This window comes from Meles meles, chromosome 1 (genome assembly GCF_922984935.1).
Source record: "Meles meles chromosome 1, mMelMel3.1 paternal haplotype, whole genome shotgun sequence".
In the NCBI taxonomy this organism is placed as follows: domain Eukaryota; kingdom Metazoa; phylum Chordata; class Mammalia; order Carnivora; family Mustelidae; genus Meles; species Meles meles.
The window spans coordinates 76841670-76865105 of record NC_060066.1 but is presented as its reverse complement, the minus strand read 5'-3'; the positions used below and the strand labels follow the sequence as shown (position 1 = coordinate 76865105).

Below are 23436 nucleotides of genomic sequence, written 5' to 3'. Positions count from 1 at the left end.
CGGGTCCCCTGCAGGTCTGATTCCCTTGCCCAGCAGCCACCAACACTCACAACCAGAGCACAGAAGCTCCTGTGCTGACCCCTTCAGCCATACCCATGGCTCCTTTGACTTGAGATCCACCCCATCCTTTAGCCTGATGCTCCATATTCCCTGGAGCCGTATGAGTGTGAGAGAATATTTTTCAGTGTTCAGCGTAACACAAATAAAAATAAAAATATCCAATGGCTGAGACTCCTGCTACTGAGAATGGATTTGATTAAGGGATTCTATGCCAAGCAAGGGACGGTTTGAAGTGTCTTTTATCGATCCCTTAATCGTCCCAGTAACCCAGTGTGTCATGTCTGACTGAGGTTCAGACAGGGGAAACAACTTGCCCCAAGATCACACAGCTAGTGAATTTCAGAGCTCCCGTTCCAAACCAGGGTTGTCTAATGATCACCTGCTGTGCCAATAACTTCTACTACTATGCCTACTACTCTTCTTCTTCTTCTTCTTCTTCTTCTTCTTCTTCTTCTTCTTCTTCTTCTTCTTCTTCTTCTTCTTCTTCTTTGGAGAGACAGAAAGGGTGACGGCGCACACATACACACACACACACACAAAGGAACGCACACACATGCAGGCGGGGGAGGGGCCGAGTTAGAGAGATTCCTCGACAGGCTTCGGACTCAAGTGCTGAACCAGACGCTGGTCTGGATTTCCCAGATCACGTGATCAGCCCTGACCCGAAATCAGGAGCCAGACACTGAACTGACAGGCACCCTTGGGCAAGGAACTTCTAGGCAAGCTGCTGAAGGATCCCAGAAGGGCTTGGTAAAATGTTCCCCTCGTTCACGTCCTAGGATGTGATGATTCTATGCAAAGATAATAGTGCATATAATATAATCTAACATAATATATAATAATATAAGGATGCAGAGATTATAGTGGTGGCTAGCTGAGGTCAAGTCCCAGCCAAGTAGGGAGGGCAGCCTTTAAGGGTCTCCAACGATTCCCATCTTGGGTACACATCGTTTTGTGTTCCATACTCTACCTCTTGATTCGAGTCAGAACTACTGACTCCCTTGTTAAGGACAGAATGTGGCCAAAGTGATAGGATGTCCCTTCGGAGGTGAGTTTACAAAGAGACTGGTCTCCTCTTGGGCTTGCCCGCCCTCCGTCCCTCCCTCCCTCATCTGTTCCCAGGGAAGCCAGCTGCTCCTTGGGAGCTTTATGCTGGAGAGGCCCATGGGGCAAGGAATGACTATTTCTTGCTTCCAGCCATGGAGGGCCTCTGGCTGCTCACAGCCAGCTGAGTGAGCTCAAAAGCAGACTTACCCCCAACAAGCCCACAGATGACTGAAGATCCAGAGGCCCTCTGGACTGCAGCCTTGTGAGAGATCCTGAGCCACAGGGACCTGGCTAGTTGTACCTGGATGGCTGGCCCACAGAAACCATATCAGGTTATGAATGTTGTTTTAGGCCCATTGGTTCGGGGAAAACCTTCAAGAAAGACAGGAGTGGGAAGCCAAATGTTGGGCTTCTGACCCACCCCCCCTCTCCTGGGGTTGAAATTCCAGGGAAATCAAGAGATGGTAGAAACGCCTGAGAGATGAGGGTAAACAATGGAAGAGAGAGGACATCTATTCTGATCGCCATGGATCTCTCTGAGAGGACATCCTCCCACTTGATCCTCCTGTGTCGAAGGGTGGCAAATGCAGGGGGAGACACCTGGCAGTGTGGTCCAAGTCGGCTGAGAGCACTCGACCCAGCCCCACAGAGCCTCCTAGAAGGCAGAGAAAGAGCCCAGAAGTTCCCTGGGGCCCCTAGAGATGGCCCCGAGAGAATGAGATGAGTTGAAAGCCTGGGACCTGGTCGTTGGACTTCTAGACTGGAGGGGAGATGGCCTGTGGAAGGGCCACTGCCCGCAAGCCCTGTTGGACCAGACCCCTCCTGTCTGCTTTGGGAGACTGGGGGTGAATATGAGAATGAATTCATGTAGAAGAGATGGTGTTCTAATGCTTGGTTTCAACTTCTTGAAATCCTTTCAACTTCTTGAAATCGTTGACATTCCTTTTCTCCTTGTCCCCAGGACCACCATGAATGGGAAGGGGCCTTCAAAGAAGCAAGATGAGAACATCTCTTACAAGGCTGTCCAGTGTCAATATCCAACCACTGCAGTCACTTCTACCCCCTTGGCAGCCCCACTGCTTCCATCAGGACACAGATCCGTTCCTGTACAGGTTTTTGAGCAAACGTAATTTTGGATTTCTCTCAGAGAAATGCCAAGAGTGCAATGACTGGGGTCCTAGGGTGGTTGCAAGTCTAGTTTTCAGAGAAACTGTGTGGAGGGTTGGGTCACTATACTGTGCACCCAAAAAGCATATTCTACTGCTTGTTCCCTGGAATTTAAATCCAGGCCTTGAAAAAGAAAAGGAACTGTGAACTGTTTTCAAGAGGGAGCTCTATCATCTTCCATTCCCAACAGCGATGCAGCAGCGATCCAGTCGTTCCACATCCTGCCTTGCATGGGGGAGTGGGGTCTCTCTCTCCCTCTCGGGTGCATTTGGTTTGCATCATGCTGATAGGTGTGCAGTGAGAGCTCATTGGAGTTTGAATTTGAATTGCCCCGATGGTAACTTTTTATGGGATTTCCATCTGTATACTCTTTGGTAAAGGGTTTCGGTCTTTTGCCCATTTTTTTTGTTTTTGTTCTTTTCAGACTGGATGGCTTGCTTCTTTGGGGGTCAACTTTTGAGGTTCTCTCCTTCCGACAGGAGTCCTTTATCAGGTATGTGGTTTGCACCTATTTTCTCCCAGTTTGTAGCTTCCCTTTTGGGTCTTCTTCACAAGGTGTTTCACACATTACAGACTTCCAATTCTGATTGTTGGATCATGTCTAATGAATCAACTCTTCTTGAACGGAACATGATTTGATGTCCAGTCGGAGGATTCTTTACCTAGCTGTCCATTCTGGACATTTTTTTCCCTAGAAGATTTATCATTTTACATAGAAGGCGGTGATTAATTTTGAGTTAATTTAACAAAATTTTTTTTCTTTTTGAGAGAGTGAGCATGCGCATGAGTGGGGCGTGGGGTGGAGGGAGAAGCGAAAAGAGCGTCCTTAAGCAGACTCCCCAGTGAGCTTGGAGCCTGATTTTGTCCCGGGACCCTGAGAGCATGACAAGAGCCAAAATTAAGAGCTGGCTGCCTCAGCGACTGAGTCACCCTGTTGCCACGAGTTCAGTTTTGTACAGAGGATGAGACTTCGATTGTGGTCCTCGCCCTCCTCGTCTTCCACCTCCACCTCCTCCTCCTCTCTGCCCCTCCCACTTCTTCTTCTCCTCCTTCTTCTTTGTCTCTGGAAGTCCACTTGCTCTAGCACCGTTTATTCAAAATGCTGTCACTTCTCCATTGAACTGCTTTTCCCCTTTGTCAGAACCGCATTGACATGTTGGTTGTTGGTCTCTTTCTGGGTTTGATCCTGTTCCACTTTTCTATCTTTATACTGTTCCATTTGTCTATCCCTTCACCAACACCACACAGTTTTGATTATTATAGCTGTAGACCTTGAAATTGGGTGGAAGGATTCCTTGGGTTTTCTTCTTTAGATTTATTTTCTCACCTTTTTCTAGGTTCTGACGTGGAGAGCTTATTGTTTTGAGACAGGGAGAGACTGAGAGAGAGAGAGAGAGAGAGAGAGAGGTAGACAGGGAAGGGGTACAGAGAGAGAGAGATAGAGACGGATTATTAAGCAGCCTCCATGCCCAGCACCAGCACAATGCAGGTTCAGTCTCACAACCACGAGTTTGATCATGACCCGAGTCAAAATCAAGAGTTGGACTAACTGACTGAGCCTCCCAGATGCTCCTCCTCCTTTCTAACATAGGCATCGAGTGCTCTATATGGTGCTGTCCATTGATTGAGCTGTGTCCCACAAATTTTCACATGTTGTATTTTCATTTTCCTTCACTTCAATGCATTGAGATTTGATCTTTGATCTTTGATCATCTAGAATGTTACTTTCTCAGTGTTTGCATATTTGTTATCTTTCTCCTTTGGATACCTAGTTTGCTTTTTAAATGCTTTTTTTTTTTTACTGTTTAAATTGTACTTCCGAGAAATTGATCGATAGGGTTGTCTTTGTTTCAGGTGTACAATATAGCGATTCCCCTCCCCCACCCCACCTGCTGTCAGCTCTGTTTGCAGGCACTGATGTGCCTTGGAGACTCAGGTGCACCACCCCCACCCCTCCTCCCTGCAGCTCCTGTTGCCAGGCACTGGTTTGCGTTGGAGACGGAACCCTCGTAGGGGTTCCAAGCACTTCCTAGTGGCCCAGAAGACACTGGTAATCGGAGACTAAGCCACAAGGCTCTTTGGAGCCAGCTGGTGGCCATCCAAATGACTCCCCACACAGTTCTGGAGCCGCAGTGGTCTGTCCTGGAGCAGCTGTGGGCTGCTGGGTTGGTGATATCCGAACGTTGGCCACATGTGCCACGAGTCTCTGGGTTTCGCTGGGAGATCCTGGTGTGCACTGCAGTGGTGGTTTTCCTGGTAAAGAGTGCATTCAGCTTCTGAAGAAGAAAGGGGCATTGTGCCCAGATCGAGGAAGTCACTGGAAAAGGCATGGAGAAGACCGAACCAGACGCACAAGCCCGTGGAGCTGTCGCATCATCGCAGCAGAAGACCAGCACGCTTCCTGAAAGTGAAGAACGAACTTGCCAAGGTGCGCAGGAGGGCGGATGCTGCCCACTGGCACTTGGGCCTCTACAGGAACATGGCCGCGGACCTGCACTAAGAATGGCGGAAAATCTCCTCCTTGCATGAGCGGGAGTGCCTCCAGGTGGAGAACAGAAGTGAGGAGAGCCAGAAGGCTGTCCTGTGGGCAGAGAGGGTGTTCCAAAGGCTCCAGGCCCAAAACCATTGCCTCAGGCAGAAGCTGGCCAACTCTGGGCCCAAGGTCCAGCCTGTCTCCGGGGGGCCTCCTGCTCCTGCTCCTCCTCCTGCTGTTCCGGGCACAGCCTCCAAATACCGTCAAGGACCAAAGGCTCCCCTGAAACCCAGAAAGCCCAAGAAGGGAGCAAGGGTGCACTGGCCAGACTCCAAGTTCTCGGGTCCCCTGCAGGTCTGATTCCCTTGCCCAGCAGCCACCAACTCTCACAACCAGAGCACAAAAGATACTCTGTTTACCCCTTAAACCATACCCTTTGCTCCTTTGTCTTGAGATCCACCCCATTATTTAGCTGATGATCCATATTCCCTCGAGCCGTATGAGTGTGTGAGAATATTCTTCAGTGTTAAGCTTAACACAATAAAAATAAAAATATCAAAATGCTGAGACTCCTGCTACTCAGAATGGATTTTATTAAGGGATTCTATGCCAAGAAATGGAGGGTGTGAAGTGTCTTTTATCGATCACTTAATCTTCTCAATAACCCAATGTGTCATGTCTTACTGATTTTCAGAGAGGGGAAACAACTTGCCCCAAGATCACACAGCTAGTGAATTTCAGACCTCCTGTTCCAAAAGAGGGTTGTCTAATGATTCACTGCTGTGCCAATAACTTGTACTACTATGTCTACTATTTTTCTTCTTCTTCTTCTTCTTCTTCTTCTTCTTCTTCTTCTTCTTCTTCTTCTTCTTCGGAGAGACGAAAGGGAGAAGGCACACACACACACATACACACACACACACACACACACGCGCGCAAGCGGGGGAGTGGCAGAGAGAGATTCCTAGAGGGGCTTCCGACTCAAGTGCAGAACAGGATGCTGGGCTGGATTTCACAGATCATGTGATCACACCCTGACCGAAATCAGGAACCAGACCCTGAACTGACAGGCACCCTTGTGCAAGGAACTTCTAGGTAAGCTGCTGAAGGATCCCAGAAGGGCTTGGTTAAATGTTCTCCTAATTCACATCCTAGTAAGGATGCAAATATTATAGTGGTGGCTAGCTGAAGTCAAGTCCCACCAAAGTAGGGAGGGCAGCCTTAAAGGGTCTCCAATGATTCGCATCTTGGACGCACATCATTTTGTGTTCCATACTCTACCTCTTGATTAGAGTGAGGAACTAGTGACTCACTTCTAAAGGACTGAATATAGTCAAAGTGATAGGATGTCACTTCGGAATTTAGTTTACAAAGAGACTGATCTCCTCTTGGGCTTGCCCGCCCTTCCTCCATCCCTCATCTTTTCCCAGGGAAGCCGGCTGCTCATTGTCTGCTCTATCATGGAGAGGCCCATGGGGCAAGTAATGAAGATTTGTTGCATCGAGCTATGGAGGACCTCTGGCTGCTCACATCCCCCTGAGTGACCTCAAAAGCAGATTTCCCCCCAAGAAGCCTGGAGATCACTTAGGATCCAGATGTCATCTTGACTGCACCCTTGTGAGAGATCCTGAGGCACAGGGACCTGACTAGTTGCACTTGGATGGCTGGCCCACAGAAACCATATGAGGTTATCAATATTGTTTTAGGCCCTTTGTTTTGCGGAAAACATTCAAGAAAGACAGGAGTGTGAATTCAAATGTTTGGCTTCTGACCCACGCCCCCTCTCCTGGGCTTGAAATTCCAGGGAAATCAAGAGATGGTAGAAAGTACTGAGAGATGAGAGTAAACAATGGAAGAAAGAGGACCTCTATACTGTTTGCAATGTATCTCTCTGAGAGGACGTCCCCTCAATTGATCCTCCCGTGTCGATAGGTGGCAAATGCAGGAGGATACAACTGGCAGGGTGGTCCATGTCCGCTGAGAGCACTTGACCCAGCCCCGCAGAGCCTCCTAGAAGGCAGAGAAAGTGCCCAGAAATTCCCTGGGGCCCCTAGAGAAGGCACAGATATTAGATGAGTTGAAAGCCTGGGACCTGGTCATTGTACTTCTGGGCTAGAGGGGAGTTGGCCTGTGGAAGGGCCACTGCCCGCAACCGCTGTTGGACCAGACCCCTCCTGTCTGCTGCGGGACACTGGGGGTGAATAAGAGAATGAATTCGTGTAGAAGAGATGGTGTTCTAATGCTTGGCAGGTTTCAACTTCTTGAAATCATTGACATTCCTTTTCTCCTTGTCCCCAGGACCACCATGAATGGGAAGGGGCCTTCAAAGAAGTAAGATGAGAACATCTCTTACAAGGCTGTCCAGTGTCAATATCCAACCACTGCAGTCATTTCTACCCCCTTGGCAGCCCCACTGCTTCCATCAGGACACAGATCCATTCCTGTACAGGTTTTTGAACAAACGAAAGGTTTTTTGTGTTTGTCTGTTTGTTTACAGCATAACAATGTTCATTGTTTTGGCATCACACCCAGTGCTCCATGCAGTATGTGCCCTCCCTATTACCCACCACCTGGCTCCTCAACCTCCCACCACCCCGCCCCTTCAAAACCCTCTGGTTGTTTTTCAGAGTCCATAGTCTCTCATGGTTCATCTCCCTTTCCAGTTTCCCTCAACTCCCTCTCCTCTCCATCTCCCCATGTCCTCCATGTTCTTTGTTGTGCTCCACAAATAAGTGAGACCATATAATACTTGACTCTCTCTGCTTGACTTATTTCGCTCAGCATAATCTCTTCCAGTCGCGTCCATGTTGCTACAAATTTGGGTATTCATCCTTTCTGATGGAGGCATAATACTCCATTGTGTATATGGACCACATCTTCCTTATCCATTCATCCGTTGAAGGGCATCTTGGTTCTTTCCACAGTTTGGCGACCGTAGCCATTGCTGCAATAAACACTGGGGTACAGATGGCCCTTCTTTTCACTACATCTGTATCTTTGTGGTAAATACCCAGCAGTGCAATTGCAGGGTCATAGGGAAGCTCTATTCTTAATTTCTTCAGGAATCTCCACACTGTTCTCCAAAGTGGCTGCACTAACTTGCATTCCCACCAACAGTGTAAGAGGGTTCCCCTTTCTCCACATCCTCTCCAACACACGTTGTTTCCTGTCTTGCTAATTTTGGCCATTCTAACTGGTGTCAGGTGGTATTTCAATGTGGTTTTAATTTGAATCTCCTTGATGGCTAGTGATGATGAACATTTTTTCATGTGTCTGATAGCCATTTGTATGTCCTCGTTGGAGAAGTGTCTGTTCATATCTTCTGCCCATTTTTTGATATGATTATCTGTTTTGTGTGTGTTGAGTTTGAGGAGTTCTTTATAGACCCTGGATATCAACCTTTTGTCTGTACTGTCATTTGCAAATATCTTCTCCCATTCCGTGGGTTGCCTTTTTGTTTTGTTGACTGTTTCCTTTTCTGTGCAGAAGCTTTTGATCTGGATGAAGTCCCAAAAGTTCATTTTCGCTTTTGTTTCCTTGGCCTTTGGAGACATATCTTTTTTTTTTTTTAATTTTTATTTGTTTATTTACAGCATAACAGTGTTCATTGTTTTGGCATCACACCCAGTGCTCCATGCAGTATGTGCCCTCCTCATTACCCACCACCTGATCCCTCAACCTCCCACCCCACCCCACCCCCCTCACCCGCCGCCCCTTCATAACCCTCTGGTTGTTTTTCAGAGTCCATAGTCTCTCATGGTTCATCTCCCCTTCCAGTTTCCCTCAACTCCCTCTCCTCTCCATCTCCCCATGTCCTCCATGTTATTTGTTATGCTCCACAAATAAGTGAGACCATATGATACTTGACTCTCTCTGCTTGACTTATTTCGCTCAGCATAATTTCTTCCAGTCCCGTCCATGTTGCTACAAAAGTTGGGTATTCGTCCTTTCTGATGGAGGCATAATACTCCATTGTATATATGGACCACATCTTCCTTATCCATTCATCCGTTGAAGGGCATCTTGGTTCTTTCCACAGTTTGGCGACCGTAGCCATTGCTGCAATAAACATTGGGGTACAAATGGCCCTTCTTTTCACTACATCTGTATCTTTGGGATAAATACCCAGCAGTGCAATTGCAGGGTCATAGGGAAGCTCTATTTTTAATTTCTTCAGGAATCTCCACACTGTTCTCCAAAGTGGCTGCACTAACTTGCATTCCCACCAACAGTGTAAGAGGGTTCCTCTTTCTCCACATCCTCTCCAACACACGTTGTTTCCTGTCTTGCTAATTTTGGCCATTCTAACTGGTGTCAGGTGGTATCTCAATGTGGTTTTAATTTGAATCTCCCTGATGGCTAGTGATGATGAACATTTTTTCATGTGTCTGATAGCCATTTGTATGTCTTCATTGGAGAAGTGTCTGTTCATATCTTCTGCCCATTTTTTGATATGATTATCTGTTTTGTGTGTGTTGAGTTTGAGGAGTTCTTTATAGACACTGGATATCAACCTTTTGTCTGTACTGTCATTTGCAAATATCTTCTCCCATTCCGTGGGTTGCCTTTTTGTTTTGTTGACTGTTTCCTTTGCTGTGCAGAAGCTTTTGATCTGGATGAAGTCCCAAAAGTTCATTTTTGCTTTTGTTTCCTTGGCCTTTGGAGACATATCTTGAAAGAAGTTCCTGTGGCTGATGTCGAAGAGGTTACTGCCTATGTTCTCCTCTAGGATTCTGATAGATTGCTGTCTCACGTTGAGGTCTTTTATCCATTTCCAGTTGATCTTTCTGTATGGTTTAAGAGAATGGTCGAGTGTCATTCTTCTACATATCGCTGTCCAGTTTTCCCAGCACCATTTATTGAAGAGACTGTCTTTTTTCCATTGAATATTTTTTCCTGTTTTGTCGAAGATTATTTCACCATAGAGTTGAGGGTCCATATCTGGGCTCTCCACTCTGTTCCACTGGTCTATGTGTCTGTTTTTATGCCAGTACCACACTGTCTTGGTGATCACAGCTTTGTAGTAAAGCTTGAAATCAGGTAATGTGATGCCACCAGTTTTGTTTTTGTTTTTCAACATTTCCTTAGCAATTCGGGGTCTCTTCTGATTCCATACAAATTTTAGGATTATTTGCTCCAACTCTTTGAAAAATATCGCTGGAATTTTGATTGGAATGGCATTAAAAGTATAGATTGCTCTAGGCAGTATAGACATTTTAACAATGTTTATTCTTCCAATCCAAGAGCATGGAGCAGTCTTCCATCTTTTTGTGTCTTCTTCAATTTCTTTCATGAGTGTTCTGTAGTTCCTCGAGTACAGGTCCTTTACCACTTTGGTTAGGTTTATTCCCAGGTATCTTATGTTTCTTGGTGCTATAGTAAATGGAATCGATTCTCTAATTTCCCTTTCTGTATTTTCATTGTTAGTGTATAAGAAAGCCACTGATTTCTGTACATTGACTTTGTATCCTGCCATGTTACTGAATTGCTGTATGAGTTCTAATAGTTTGGGGGTGGAGTCTTTGGGGTTTTCCATATAAAGAATCATGTCATCTGCGAAGAGAGAGAGTTTGACTTCTTCCTTGCCAATTTGGATACCTTTGATTTCTCTTTGTTGTCTGATTGCCATTGCTAGAACTTCTAATACTATGTTGAACAAGAGTGGTGAGAGTGGGCATCCTTGTCGTGTTCCTGATCTCAACGGGAAGACTGCAAGCTTTTTCCCATTGAGGATGATATTTACTGTGGGTCTTTCATAGATAGATTTTATGAAGTTCAGTATATCCCTATACTTTGAAGCGTTTTCATCAGGAACGGATGCTGGATTTTGTCAAATGCTATTTCTGCATCAATTGAGAAGACCATGTGGTTCTTCTCTCTTCTCTTATTGATTTGTTCTATCACATTGATTGATTTGCGAATGTTGAACCAACCTTGCAACCCAGGGATGAATCCCACCTGGTCATGGTGGATAATCTTTTGAATGTGCTGCTGGGTCCTGTTTGCTAGGATCTTGTTGAGAATCTTTGCATCCATATTCATCAGTGATATTGGTCTGAAATTCTCCTTTTTGGTAGGGTCTTTGCGTGGTTTGGGGATCAGGGTAATGCTGGCTTCATAAAAAGAGTCTGGAAGTTTTCCTTCTGCTTCAATTTTTTGGAACAGCTTCAGGAGAATTGGTGTTATTTCTTCTTTGAAAGTTTGGTAGAATTCCCCAGGGAATCCGTCAGGTCCTGGGCTCTTGTTTTTGGGGAGGTTTTTGATCACTGCTTCAATCTCGTTACTAGATATCGGTCTATTCAGGTTGTCAATTTCTTCCTGGTTCGATTTTGGGAGTTTGTAGTTTTCCAGGAATGCATCCATTTCATCTAGGTTGCTTAGCTTATTGGCATATAACTGTTGGTAATAATTTCTGATGATTGTTTCTATTTCCTTGGTGTTCGTTGTGATCTCTCCCTTTTCAGTCATAATTTTATTAATTTGGGCTTTCTCTCTTTTCTTTTGGATTAGTGTGGCCAATGGTTTATCGATCTTATTGATTCTTTCAAAAAACCAGCTTCTAGTTTCTTTGATACATTCTACTGTATCTCTCGTTTCTACCTCATTGATCTCTGCTATAATCTTGATTATTTCCCTTTTTGCATGTTGAGTTGGTTTGATTTGTTGTTGATTCTCCAGTTCTTTAAGGTGTAGAGACAGCTGGTGTATTCTGGATTTTTCAATGTTTTGGAGGGAGGCTTGGATGGCTATGTATTTCCCCCTTAGAACCACCTTTGCTGTATCCCATAGGTTTTGGACCGAAGTGTCTTCATTCTCATTGGTTTCCATGAATTGTTTAAGTTCATCTTTGATCTCCTGTTTTATCCAAGCATTCTTAAGCAAGGTGGTCTTTAGCTTCCAGGTGTTTGAGTTCTGATAGCTGTTAGATCTTTTAATTTACAAAGTTGATTATACTTGTTTACTAGCTTTTATAAGAGGATTTTAATGATGTACATAGCATAGTAAAATTTTATTTGTGATAATAACTTATTAATTTCTAACCTCTTAAAAAATCATGTTCGATTTTACTTTTGTCATCTGGAGACCCATATTTCTAAGTAAGAATTTTTGTGCCATTAATAATAATCCATCACTGAAATAAAACAGAATTATATATGATGAATTACAATGTAGAAGTAATAATAAATATCTTGAAATTATATTCTTTGTTTTATTTTTTAAAAGGCTTTTCTTGCTTTATCTACCAGCTATCCGGGGAATATCAAACATTTAATTGTTTCTATATTGAGTTGAGAGTATTTACACTTAAACTGTTGTGATGTCATTGTTTTTGTGTCTTTATCACTATCTGGATTTTTTGTAGGGTGGGTCTGCTTGATTTTATATCCCTGGCATTAATCAGTTTGCATATAAATTGAGTCAGCTTTGATTTTAATATTGCTTTCTTATGAAATATTAATGTTTTTATTAAATCTTTACTACTGCCAGGTACATTGAATGTTATGGAGAGATTGTAAAATGAAAATTGGAATTAGTCTAATGCCTTGTCTTGAAGTACATGATGAATTAGAGTGGTTTTCCTCTGAAGCTGGGATGATGTTACCATGGTGAGAGCTTCTGTTGCCATGACATTTGCTTGCATATTTTGATAGGTCTTCATTTGAAGAAGGGCTCTGTTTCCTGGCAGACTGGAAAACTGTCATTCTATCTTTTCCCCAAATGTGTTATTTTTTACTGAAAAATATAATAATTTCCAAAGAATTGTAATAGTGAAGTGCCAAGAAAGAAAATATACCTTATTTTAAATTTTTTCCCTTGTTCAACTTTTGGAACATAGCAACATAGTCTTAGCTTGCTTTGTATGAGAAGGAAGAACATCATTTTTCTAGTTTTCTTAATAAATAGAATACTGTATTTCCATTGGATTGTGTTGACAAAATAAGCAGCTAAAGATGAATTATTTGTAATCAGTCTCAGTTGGATATAGGTATATAATGTTATTGTACAACCAAAGACATGGCTAATGATGATATATTGGTAGCAGAGCAAGGGGAAATAAATATAAATAAGGATTTCACAAAAAATGAATGAATCAGTGAATTCCAGTAGGGTAAATATATAAAGTGTAAAATCAGTTTTCATATAAATGATAAATATTAAACACAATGAATTAAGGATAGTTCTTTCTTACTCATAACGTAGGTTTAGTGTTGAAGCATTAATGGTAATTTTTTTAAAAAAATGTATTTGACAGTGGTATGTTTTTAATTTTTAATTGCTCTCCCATATCATCTCTTCCTCAGTTACTGACTATTGCTAGTTTTTAACTTTTTGTGTTTCTTTATGCATTTATAAACAATTACAAGTATGTTAATACATTCTTATTCCCACCCTACTTTTCAAGAAAGGCAGCATATTATTTTGTGCTTTGCTTTTAAGAATTTGTCCATCCATGTTTTTAAATGTGTATTTTGTTAGTGCTTTAATTTTAGCATATGGGGACATGTTGGGATCAGCACAAAGATAGGGGTTATTTTAGACATCTCCCATCCTTTATGCTTGAGGCAATTCAGAGTTTTAGAAGAAAATATTTAAAAGTACACATTCTGTCAATTAAGAATGAAAAAAATTGATTTTCATTTTGTTGTTGAAGTTCAGTGATGACTTCAGTGGCTTTTTCTACTGGTAGACCAATTTGTTTTGTAAAAGGTATAAATTGAAATGTTCTGTAATGAGTACATATTTATACAAGCTATTTTTTTTTTCTGCTTCAAATTGTTTTCTTCTTTCCTCTATTACTCCCATTCATCCTTCGAATGTGAAATTAGGTGTTGCTTGGGGAAGCCAGGTCTGGCTAGGTGAGTGTGACTCTGCCCTGCTACCACAGTACTCTTGCTGGCTCCAAATCATTTAACACCATATTGTGATTTTTAGTTATTTTAAGAATTCGTTTTTCCCTAACTAGACTATGAATACCATGAAAGCAGAGACCATATTTGTCTCATTCACAGTGATATTTTTAGTACCTATAACGTAGTAGGTTCTCAGAGGATGACTATTAGGTGCTGTGTTTTGTATGTATACATTCTAAATGTCTCAGTTCCTGAGATTCACTGGACTTTCTCTTATTTCTGTTTATATTCATTCTTCTTCCCTAGAACTCTCTGTTTAAATTTTACTTCCTTTGAGAAGCTTCTCTTGATCTGTTTGATTATATGCTGTATTCTATATTACATACCATCATAGTTCTGAACTGCACATTTGGTATAGTTCATAATCTATTGTAATTGCTTATTTGTCTGAAATCCTCCCATTACCTTCATCTCTCTGGCCTCTAGTGTAGAGGTTGACACAGACCTACTAGTTGATCGGTAGATATTTGTTGGAGAAAAAAGGAATGAATGCATACTCTAGACAGTGGTTCTCAACTGGGGCCATTTTATTTGCCAGATGACATTCGACAATGTCTGGAGACATTTTTGATTATCACAGATGAGAGGGGGTGAATCAATGTTGGTGCTGGTGTCAGTGAGCACTGGCCAGGGATGCTGCTAAATCTTCTACTATGCACAGGACAGACCTCCCCTGGCCCCATTCCATGCTGTGCCCCAAGCAAACACTTATCTGGACTACAGATGAAGATTTGGAAGTAGGTTTTTTTAAAAAATATTTTATTTATTTGACAGAGAGAAATCACAACTAGGCAGAGAGGCAGGCAGAGAGAGAGAAGGAAGCAGGCTCCTTGTGGAGCAGAGAGCCCCATGTGGGGCTCGATCCCAGGATCCTGGGATCATGACCTGAGCTGAAGGCAGAGGCTTTAACCCACTGAGCAACCCAGGCGCCCCTGGAAGTAGTTTTTAGCTTAGGTGTATTTGGAGCTCTAGAGGAGTGGGTCATAATGCAGTGAGTAACAGTGAGAAAAGGCAGAGAATAGATACTTGAAGAATGTATATTCAAAATTGATTCCAATGTTGAAATTTACCCCAAGTGACACAATTTTTTAAATCTCTGATAAATATTTAATGTTAATGTTTCTCTGATGGTTTTTAGTGAAGCAGAATAAGCCTGTATAATATTATATATTGACTTTTTTGCACATTCCCTGTCTGCCATGCCCTGTTGTGTGATACTTGTATGTGTTTTCTTTCTGTTCCTTGCTTTCTGTCATTCAAGGGCTGTGTGTGTGTGTGTGTGTGTGTGTGTGTGTGTGTGTGTGTATGTGTGTGTGTGTGTTGTGTGTTTCATGTTGAGTAATGTAACGTAAAATTATAAAATTATTTTTGTTATGAAGTTTTTGAGAACTTCTTTGCTTCCTGAGATAATTAAAACTCTTGGAGTTATTTATTAAATAAATGATTTACAAAGAAATTGAGTTGTTCTCTTAAACAGAAATATTGACAAGAGGGCAAAATTACTCCCATTGCCTTCTTTAACTAAATTATCTGCCTTCCCACTGAGAGCACTGCCTATCGTATCAATTCTTCATACCAATGTTAGGAGCACAGAAGATTGTTTTAATGGTATATGTAGTATAAATTACTAAGAAGGAGCTTAATGTGGTTGATGTATAGAGTAACTAGGTTGCAGGTGTTTATTGTATCTAGAGTTTGATCAACTGTCAGTAGACTGCTTTGATTTAGACTTGTGTCCACCAGAGAAGAAGAGAAACTGTGAAAGTCTACTATCTTGAAAAGTTAATGGATGTTTTTAATCATATGACAGTAATCTTAGATATTAAGTGGGAATTAATCTGGAGTTGTGGAATGTATTAGCTCATTCCTTCGTCTAATAAGTTGGGTACTTACTATACATCATATACATTGCTGAGTTTTGGAAATGATAAAAATGGATAGAGGCGAGGTGTCTGCCCACAAAGCACTTGCATTCTGTGGAGAAACTTGACATAGCAGCATGTTACATTACAGTGTATAAGGTGAAAGGGTGCAGACTGATGGAGCAGGGGAGGTTCTCTGGTGGGCCCAGAGAGTAGGATCAGGGTACATGGGGAGATTAGGCCCATGTTAAAGTTAGGTATAGATAGTTGGCTTAGTAGGCTTTCACCATTAGTAGAGATGAAATAAGTGGTTTGGCTTCTGAAGAAGTTTAGGTGCTGAGCTCTTTTCCTGCTATCCAGGACTCTTGCCAGTTGCTTTCTCCTCCCACTCATCCCTCCCCACAAAACTAGAGTCATTAGAAAACCACTGACTTAAAATTGGTTTCCTTTGAACCAGTTTTATAATCTTTTCTCTTGACATCATTTAATCCAACCTTTTCAACCTTTAATCGTTTGTTTTTGGACAAATGATACATTTTATTATGTTAATGGCATGAAGATTTTTGTACTACTGTGATTTGGGAATTTTTTTGGACAAGTTGTAATCATTCTGGTTATCAATTTGTTTATCTGTAAAAGGGGGAGTTTACTGCATGTTGTCAGGGCCTTTCATTTTTCTAGTATTTTTGTTTGGGTCTATTAACTGGTCTTGATACTGAGTATTTTTATTTAACCTTTTTTTTTAAAGATTTTATTTATTTATTAGAGAGAGGGAGAGATGAGAGAGAGCACACAAACAGGGGGAACAGCAGAGGGAATGGGAGAAGTTGGCTCTCTGTTCAGCAGGGAGCCTCATGTGGTGCTTGATCCCAGGACCCTGGGATCATGACCTGAGCCGAAGGCAGATGATTAACCAACTGAGCCACCCAGGCACCCCTAACCTGTCATTATCCCAGTTTCCTTATTGTCTAAATTTTAAAATCACTGTAGTTCTATGGAACCGCCTAGATACAGATACTAAAGCTGAAGTTTCAGAAGTCTTTGTATAATTATAGTTTTTTCAGAAGTTGTTTCATTAGAAATGTAAGCCATGGGTTATTTTATTAAAACAACAGCAAGAAGAAATTAATTAGACTTGTGAATAAGATAGTAGAAAGAGTAATCTGAATGTTTTTGAGTAACCTGAATAAACCAAGAAACTAAATCAGTTCTCTTATAATTTTACTCTCAAATTACAACTTCAATTTCCAGAAGTATCAGTAAAACTTTGTAAGTAAATGAGAAATGTCCGCAAGCTTTTGGGAACTGAGAAGTCTCCATTTTCTTCTCTGAGTCTTTCCATGATACCTCTCCTTACTGTCTCTACAAAGTTTGTCACCTTTCAGAAATGGAATACAAAATGATTGCCTTGACACAGTTTTATTGAGAGAATGGTTCTCCCCTCCCCCCATTTTACATCAATAAGAACAGCATAGAGTAGTGAGCCAATTTAGTCTCAGAAGACTTGAACTAACTTCCCCTCAATTCAGATTATATTCCTGGTCCCATTACTTAGAATCTTGTAAACTGATTGTTTTTAAAAATTCATTTTATGCATTTTTCTTATTCACAAAGACTTCCTTTCACCCATCCCTCTGATTTTAATGTCTTTGTTGTACTTCCTTAGCAACTCTTCCTTTAGTTTTTTTTTTAATACCTTTATTATCTCTTGCAGATTAGATTAAAAGCCTCACTGTGGTTGAGGTCACTGTTTTGTTACTTTGTGTCTTCTCCAGCTAGTGTGGTACTAGGCACAGACTATTTAGTTAGTATTGAATGAATAACTTATCTTCCATACAGGGTATTTATATTTGTCGATTTTGCATCAGAGATATTTGCTATTTTCTTTTCTGTGATCTAACCAAGCCACTAAGTCTGGCGTTGTTTTACTCTTCTGTCCTGTAGCATTATACCTAATTATACCAGTTAGGATTTCTTCTGTTTTCCTTAAAACTAAATGCTAGGACAATAAAAATAAAACTAATATTATGGTAAGACCAGGGATCTTTCTTAGCTTCAAGGTGTGATCCTTGTAAAGAAGGCATTCTGTCTCAGGTTTCAGTGTAGGGCCTAGATGGGATATGATGACATAATTGCTGACATTTTACTAGTCTCAAGCCTTATTGCAGCCTCCCACATATCAAGTATTTATTGAGGATTTTACTAGGGGTTTTGTAGGCACATAATTAGACATGCTTTTTGCAAGAGTAGAATGTAAATTCTAATAAGTATTTAATACATTTTACTCATAAAATCTATGTCATTATAGAATTTACATTCAGTAATTGAGAACTATGGTATTTTAAAGTATAATTTTCTAAAATCTATTATGAATTTCATTAATTTTCATAAAGGTGCTTTGAAATTCCCAATAATATCAAGTCTATTATTTCAAATTAATAAATGGTTTGGTGTGCAATGAGATGAGGAATGACTTAAATTTCTGAATTATTGCTGTGAAAGAAACAGAATTAGTACATGCTGTTTTCTCATTAGATTGAAATTTCCAGAGAGAAGAATTGAAGGATATTTAATGTTTATTATACAAATAATATTATAGATTTAAAATTCTTTTCAGAATTTGTCATTAGCTACCTGTTATGAAATATTTTCAAACTGTACACCGTTAACTTTCCTATATTTAATAACTTAGATTGGTATTGGTTTTTAAGTGGTCCCATACTCATAGTTGTAAATAAACAGGGAGCAGAAGCAAAGTCTCTAAGGATGACAGTCCTTTGGCAGAGGTTGTAAATGGTGTTAAGGTGGGGTGCTGAATTTACTTTCTTCCCTTACTTTTTTTTAACCCCTCAGTAGCAACAGCGAACCACTCTCACCAAAAGGTCTATGACATTTCTGTCAGGTGTACTTTATTAGAAAAAAGATTAAATTTTATCAGATTGTTTTCATTAGTGGGTTGAGAACTGGAAAATTTTACAGCTTTAGCATTTAAAAAACTTTATATTCAGTAAGTTTAAAGGGATTTATGTGTTCTTACCCCGAAGGAAATATGTTACCTAAATGAATCTTTCAGGGCAAAGAAATGGATGAAATTTCCACTGAAATAGTATATATTTGATTTTATATTCATTCATGTTTAAACACAAGACTTGGGGGAAATAGCATGTATTCTTAAATTTGCTACAGATAAAATATCTTTCCTTTCAAGGCCAGTGGTTTGCCTTTGTAGTAAATCAAGTCATACTAAATTTGTCATTGTGTGGATTTCTGTTTGAAATAAGTAATCCCATGACTAGGGTTTTTGCAGTTTTTCTCAGATTTATAAAAATGTATTAGAATGCAATTTGACTTTTACATTTAAGAAAAATACTAGTAGTAGAGAATTCTTAGTCATTTTTCCTTCCTGATGAGTATCTTTCTCATAATACGGCTCCATTCTTAATGCCCTTGCTGAATATATATACTTGCCTCTCCTTCAGTAGGTCCTGTATTTTTCTACTCCTATGTTTTACCATGTTTATTTCATGCTCTGGTCTACATAAGTGAATGTTATCCATCTGTCAAGGCTTATAATGATCATTCCTCTATAATCAGTTACTAATTCACTCAGGTAAAATATTTCCTCTTTTTACTATGTTCCCAGAATATATTTAAACGTTTTTTTTTTTTCCCTATAGTCTCTTTAATTGCATGGATAGCAATAACTTATATTTGCCCCACCCCCTAGCTCCTTGTACCTCTTATCACTATGAATTTGCCTATTCTGGATATTTCATGTAGGTGTAGTCATACAGTTTTTGTCTTTTTGTGTCTGGCTTATTTCACTTAGCATAGTGTTTTTGAGATTCATTCATTTCGTAATATGTATTAGAACTTCATTTCTTTTTATGGCTGAATACTCCATTGTATGTACATAGCATATTTTGTTTATCCATTCATATGGTGATGGAACTTAGGTTTCCACCTTTTGACTATGGTGAATAATTCTGCACCAAACATTTGCATATGTAAGTATCTGTTTGAGTCCCTGTTTTCAATTTTTTTTTGGCTGTGTACCTAAGTTAGGGTTGCTGAATCATAGGATAATTCTGTGTTTAACTTTTTGAGGAACTATCAAACTGTTATCTGTAGTGGCTGCATCATTTTTTATTCTGTATAGTAATATATGTCGGTTCTAATTTCTCTGTACTCTGTCTAACACTTGTCCCCCACTTTAAAGACAAATGAAAGCCACCCTAGTAGGTATGAAGTGGTATCCCATTGTGATTTTGATTTACATTATTTTCATGGCTTAGCTTTATGTGCTTATTGGACTTTTTATATCTTCTATGTAGAAATGTCTATTTGATTCAAATGTGAGGCTTATACTCAGGATCCTTATAACAAGAACTGAGCTGAGATGAAGAGTTGGATGCTCAACCGACTGACCACCCCAGGCAACCCTGACAATTTTTAAATTGTATTGTTTGTCCTTTGTTATTGAGTTGTAGGAGTTCTTTATATATTTTGGGTATTAAAACCTTATTAGATAATGATTCACATTTTCTCTTCCATTCTGTAGATCGTCTTTTCATTTTCTTGATAATGTCTTATGATGTACAAGTTTTTTAATTTACTTTCTTAATCTTTATTTTTTCATTTTTTTTCCATTTATTTTATTTTATTTCTTTTCAGTGTTCCAGAATTCATTGTTTATGCACCACACCCAGTGCTCCGTGCAGTACATACCCTCCCTAATGCCCACCACCAGGCTCACCCAACCCCCCACCTTCCTCCCCTCTAAAATGCTCAGTTTGTTTCTCAGAGTCCACAGTCTCTTACGGTTTGTCTCCCCCTCCGATTTCCCCCATCTCACTTCTCCTCTCCATCTCTCCATGTCCTCCATGTTATTCGTATGCTCCTCAAGTAAGTGAAACCATATGTTAATTGACTCTCTCTGCTTGACTTATTTCACCCAGCATAATCTCTTCCAGTCCCATCCATGTTGATACAGAAGTTGGCTATTCATCCTTTCTGATGGAGGCATAATACTCCATTGTATATATGGACCATATCTTCCTTTTTTAAAAAATAATTTTCTAATTTTTTATAAACATATAATGTATTATTAGCCCCAAGGGTACAGGTCTGTGACTTGCCAGGTTTACACACTTCACAGCACTCACCATAGCACATACCCTCCCCAATGTCCATAACCCCACCACCCACTCCCTAACCCCTTCCCCCCCGCCGGGAACCCTCAGTTTGTGTTGTGAGATTAAGAGAGTCTCTTATGGTTTTGGACAATATCTTCTTTATCCATTAGTCTTTTGAAAGGTATCTTGGTTCTTTCCATAGTTTGGTGACTGTGGCCATTGCAGCTATGAACATTGGGGTATATATGGCCCTTCTTTTCACTACATCTGTATCTTTGGTGTAAATACCCACTACTGCAATTGCGGGGTCATAGGGTAGCTCTATTTTTAATTTTTTGAGTAATCTCCACACTGTTTTCCAAAGTGGCTGCACCAACTTGCATTCTCACCAACAGTGTAAGAGAGTTCCCCTTTCTCTGCATCTTCTCCAACACTTCTTGTTTACTGACCTGTTAATTTTGGCCATTCTAACTGGTGTAAGGTGGAATCTCAGTGTGGTTTTGATTTGAATCTCTCTGATGGCTAGTGATGATGAACATTTTTTCATGTGTCTGTTAGCCATTTGTATGTCTTCTTTGGAGAAGTGTATGTTCATGTCTTCTGCCCATTTTTCGACATGATTATCTGTTTTGTGTGTGTTGAGTTTGAGGAGTTCTTTATAGATCTTGGATATCAGCCCTTTGTCTGTAGTGTCATTTGCAAATACCTTCTCCCATTCCGTGGGTTGCCTCTTTGTTTTGTTAACTGTTTCTTTTGCTGCACAATAGTATTTTAATTTGATGAAGTTCAGTTTACTTTTATTTTTTTCTTTTATTTCTTGTGTTTTTTGTCTCATATCTGAGAATCCATGATTATAAAAATGTGCCCATGTTTTCATCTAAGAGTTGTATGGTTTTAGTTGTTATATTTAGGTTATTGATCCATTTAAAAATATATACTTATTTATTTTAGAGAGAGAAAATGTATTTATTATAATTAATTATAAAATTATTTATTTTATTATGATTAATTATAAAATTGTTTATTTATAAATGATTTATTTTAGAGAAAGCAAGGGGAGGGGCAGATGGAAAGGGAGAGAATCTTCAAGCAGACTCCCCACTAAGCATGGAGCCTAATGGAGGACTTGATCCCACAACTCCAAGATCATGACCCAGAACAAAATCAAGAGTCAGATGCTCAATTGACTGAGCCACCCAAGCTCCTAACATTGGTCCATTTTTTTTTTTTTTCTAGGGGAAAGCGCGAACGCAGTCCCCCACTACCACAAATTATGCAGTCGAGTTTCCCACATTTGGGGAAATCGCAGGGGTCAGCACATCCGGAGTGCAATGGATAAGCATTGGTCCATTTTTAATTAGTTTTTTTATATAGTGGGAGATAGCAGTCCAACTTCATTATATTTTGCATGTGGAAATCTAGCTATCCCAGCATCATTTGTTGAAGAGAATATTCTCTCCCCAGTGAATAAACTTTGCATCCTTGTAAAAAAATATTCATTGGATATTGCCATAAAGTTTATTTCTATACTCTCAGTGCTTTTCCATTTGTCTGTGTTTACCTTTATGCCAGTATTTCTGTTTTGATTGACAGTAGCCTTGAACTAAGGTTTGAAATTGCGATGTCTGAATCCTCCAACTTTGTCATTCTCTTTTCAATATTGTTTTGGTTTTCTTGGGTCTCTTGTAATTCTATATGAATATGGGTATCAGCTTTTTTATTTCTATGCAAAAGCCTGTTGGAATTTTGATAGGGAATATGTTGAATCTACAGATTGCTTTGGGTCGTATTGACATCCTAGCAATATTCAGTCTTCCTATATTGATACCTAAATTGAGACCATTTCCAGTATGTGATGTGTATGTGGGTTCCCCACATCAACAACTAATTCTAAGACACCAGCTGGGTGTCCTATAATCCAACTCAATTCTGACACTTGGAGGTAGTATCAGATTCCACAGGTTGAAGACTCAGTCCTACAAGATTTCTGCCTTCCCCCTTCCCTTTGGAAGCCAGTGGCAAGCCCAGTTGTTACCTGTACTTCTGACCAACTGACTGTAAATCTGAGGTTTCCATGACCCTCTCCTCAGGTTTGATTAATTTGCTAGATGGAATCCATCCATAGACAAAGGAATTGGGAAGGGGCACGGAATTTTTATGCCCTTTCTGGCCTTGCCACTCTCCCCGAATCTTCACATGGTCACCAACCTAAAAGCTCTCTGAACCCTCTCCTTTTGTTGTTGTTCACATGTGTGTGTGTGTGTGTGTGTGTGTGTGTGTGTGTGTGTGTGTTTCCCCCATGGAGTCTTTATTACATAGGCATGATTAATTAGATTAGTGGCCATTGGTGATTGATCTAATGTCCAGCCCTTCTCTATTCCCTAGAAGTCAGAGGGGGAGGGACTGAAAATTCCTACCCTCTAATCACATGGTTGGCTGCTTTGGCCACCAGTCCTCAACATTAATTAAGTGCTTTCCAAAATCCACCTCACTTGACAGAACAAAAGACCTTTATTGTACTCATCACTTAGGGAATTCCAAGGGTTTTAGGAGCTCTGTACCAGAAGAAGGATGAAGACCAAATATGTATTTCTTACTATAAATCATAATATCACACTATGTATGAACACTGGATGTTTTCCAACTTTTAGGTCTTTAACTTTTTCAGTAAGGTTTGGCAGTTTTCAGTATAAAGATCATTTACTTCCTTGGTTGAATTTATTCCTAGGCATTTTGTTCTTTTAGATGTTATTATAAATGGAATTGCTTTCCTTTTTGGA

At 40.3% G+C, this 23436-nt stretch overlaps 1 non-coding gene across 1 annotated transcript; it reads right to left on the bottom strand.

The window, feature by feature from the left end:
• Positions 1 to 21889: 21889 nt before the first annotated feature.
• Positions 21890 to 22057, bottom strand: LOC123927599. The gene has a single exon (XR_006815494.1). It is a non-coding gene; the product is annotated as a U1 spliceosomal RNA (small nuclear RNA).
• Positions 22058 to 23436: the final 1379 nt, after the last annotated feature.